Genomic DNA, 3,421 nt, shown 5'->3' with positions numbered 1-3,421 from the left:
AGATTGATCTTCAAGATCTTAAGAATCAGAAGGTAACTTGTCTTATGTCTGTTAGTGAAGAGCAATGGGTCTGGCATAGAAGATTAGGCCATGCTAGTTTGAGAAATATTTCTCAAATTAACAAACTAAATCTGGTCAGAGGTCTCCCAAATCTGAAATATAAATCAGATGCTCTTTGCGAAGCATGTCAGAAGGGAAAGTTTTCCAAACCTGCATTCAAGTCTAAGAATGTTGTTTCTTCCTCTAGGCCGCTAGAACTTCTGCACATTGATCTGTTAGGCCCAATCAAAACAACATCTGTCAGAGGGAAGAAATATGGATTAGTCATCGTAGATGATTATAGTCGCTGGACATGGGTAAAGTTCTTAAAACACAAGGATGAGTCTCATTCAGTGTTTTTTGAATTCTGCACCTAGATTCAATCTGAGAAGGAGTGCAAAATCATAAAGTTCAGAAGTGATCATGGTGGCGAATTTGAGAACATATTCTTTGAGGAGTTCTTCAAAGAAAATGGTATTGCCCATGATTTCTCTTGCCCTAGAACTCCACAGCAAAATAGAGTTGTAGAGCGAAATAATAGGACTCTACAAGAAATGGCCAGAACCATGATCAATGAAACCAATATGGCTAAGCACTTCTAGGCAGAAGCAAGAAACACTGCATGTTATATTCAGAATAGAATCTCTATAAGACCTATTCTTAAGAAGACTCCTTATGTATTGTGGAAGAACAGAAAGCCCAACATTTCTTATTTTCATCCTTTTGGATGTGTTTGTTTCATTCTGAATACTAAAGATCATCTTGGTAAGTTTGATTCTAAGGCTCAGAAGTGTTTCCTTCTTGGATATTCTGAACGCTCTAAAGGCTACAGAGTATACAATACTGAAACATTGGTTGTTGAAGAATCAATCAATATCATATTTGATGATAAGCTTGGTCTTGAAAAGCCAAAGTAGTTTGAGAATTTTGCATATTTAGATATTGATATATCAGAAGCTGAAGAACCAATAAGCAAAGTATCAGAAGATGAAGATCTCAGAAGCAAAGGATCAGAAGATCAAGTTCCTGCATCTTTAGAGAATCTCAGAATTTCTAAAGAGCCAACAGTCAGAAGATCTTCTAGACTCACATCTGCTCACTCAGAAGATGTCATTCTTGGAAAGAAGGATGATCCTATCAGAACAATATCCTTTCTGAAAAATAGTAACATGGATTCTTGATCAGAATGAGCAGATGAGAAGTTCTAACTCTGTCAGAATCAAAAGTTATCGTAAAACAGCTATCACCAACTTCTCTAGAAGTTGAACACGTGTTCACTCTTTTTTGGACAGACGTGCGTGCAAGCAACTGATGAGACGCCGCCCTAGGTAACTGTGCAAATCATTTCAAATTTCACGTTATCCCACCTAACGTCATTCATCATTAAATGCGTTTGATTTCATTTGATTCTGTAACTGTTCATTCTCATAATTTCATTGCATTCTTTTTCAAATCCGCCTCTATATATTCATTTCACATCATAACATTTATTCTTTTACGCATTCATCTTCTCTCTCTTGTTTATGCACTTCTGCAATGTCTTCGCCCTTTTTGACTACCCTAAAAGAAAGAACCCTAGAAAACTCAGTTGTGCAACTATGGCTGCTTCTTCATCACAACTCGTTGGTTCCTCCTCTCAGCAATGCCAACAAGCAGAAGAACAACAAATTGTTCCGGTAATCACTTGCTCGATTCCGAGGAATGAGTTAGAAGTGATTTGTGAGTTAATTGTTGATTTCGACAGTCTAGAAGAACATGATTTTCATCTCAAGGATAACATGCTCTTTCAAGGATGGACTTCATTGTTTTCTGAGTTCTGTGGACCAGTTTATCCAGAACTGGTAAAAGAATTTTGGGTTCATGCTGTTGTATCCCCTAAAACAATTATATCTTTTGTTCATGGAAGATTCGTTGTCATCACTGAGAACATTCTGAGAATGATGTTCGATTTGAGAAACCCTGTTGGTGTCTTTGAATCTGATCAAAGAACGGATTGGGATGTTGTTCTGACTGAACTATACACAGATGTGAAGAAAACAAAAGATGTAAAAGATATGAAGGTTATCTACAAAGTCTGGACCAAGATTCTTCTAGGGTGTTTCTATCACAGAAAAGCAACTCATTCTCCAAACTTTGTCAACAAAGAGCAACAATACATCTTGTACTGCATTGGTACTCATAAGAAGGTTGATATCATCTACATCATTTTCAATCATATGTGGCATGCTGTAAAGGACTCCAGAAATGCGTTCAGAACGAAGAAAAGAAATATTATTCCTTTTGGAAGAATCATTAGCAATCTTCTGGTTCATACCAGGACTATTGAAGACTTGGAAGTTCAAGGAATCGTCAAGGATCCTGTTACTGCTACAGGAAGTTTCTTGAATGCCAACACCTTGAGAAAGATGAATCTTATTCAAGCTGTTAGAAACGTTCCTCAACCTCTCCCTGGAGCAAGAAGCAGAAGAAGTCCTGTTCTTGTTGAGTTTGAAACGTTTTTCAAGAGTGAGCTGCCAGAAGTTAAGGTTCAATATCTTAACACTCTCAAGGAAGGTGGTGCCAATGATGCTCCTACTGGAGTAAGTCGTAAGAAAGCCTCCACTTCCAGGCCTGCAGTCTCAGAAGATGTTTCAGAAGTTGCTCCAGAAGTTACTGTCAACAAAGAAAGAAGAACAAAGCATAAATTTGATCATCTTTCTGTTAAAAAGGAGAAGGAAATTCAAGAAGAAGCTGCTGCAGTTGTTGATGAGAATGTTGCTGTGGAAGAAGCTGTAGTTGAAGAAAATCAAGAAGTTTTAGTTGAAAATGAGAATGTAGAACAAGAAGCTGCTAAGAAGAAGAATAAGAAGCGGAAGTCGAAGAAAGAAAAGAAAGCTGAGGATGAAAAGGAAGTAGAAAAGAAAAAGAGAAAGAAAAATAAAAAGAAAAAGGAAGTTGTTGTTGAAGAAGAAGAGTTTCAAGAAGCTGTGAATCAGCAAGTAGTAGAAGTATTTCAAGAAGAACTGAATAAGGAAGAGCAACTGAAGGAAACTGCCAGAAAGAGAGAAATTGCTCCGGGCAAGGTAAAGTCTGTCTATGAGAAGAAGAAAAGAAAAAGGCTTGAAGATGATTCTGAAGGGTCTCAGAAGATATCCAAAGGTATACATATCTCTGAACCTATCTCTGTCTCTGTTTTAAATTCAGAATCTGTACCAACAGAAGTTCCGGTTACCCCTCAACCAGAAAATCAACCAGAAACAGCCCCAGCAGAATCACCTCAACACACCAATGTTCTCACCCCTCCTTCTTCACCAATTACCAAAGTTCTTACTCCTCCTCCTTCACCCATAACCAACCCTGCTTCTGACCATCCCATTGATACACTCGTTCTTGACATTCAACC

This window comes from Vicia villosa, unplaced genomic scaffold (assembly GCF_029867415.1).
Source record: "Vicia villosa cultivar HV-30 ecotype Madison, WI unplaced genomic scaffold, Vvil1.0 ctg.000813F_1_1, whole genome shotgun sequence".
Taxonomy (NCBI): domain Eukaryota; kingdom Viridiplantae; phylum Streptophyta; class Magnoliopsida; order Fabales; family Fabaceae; genus Vicia; species Vicia villosa.
Note: the sequence above shows the minus strand (reverse complement) of the source record.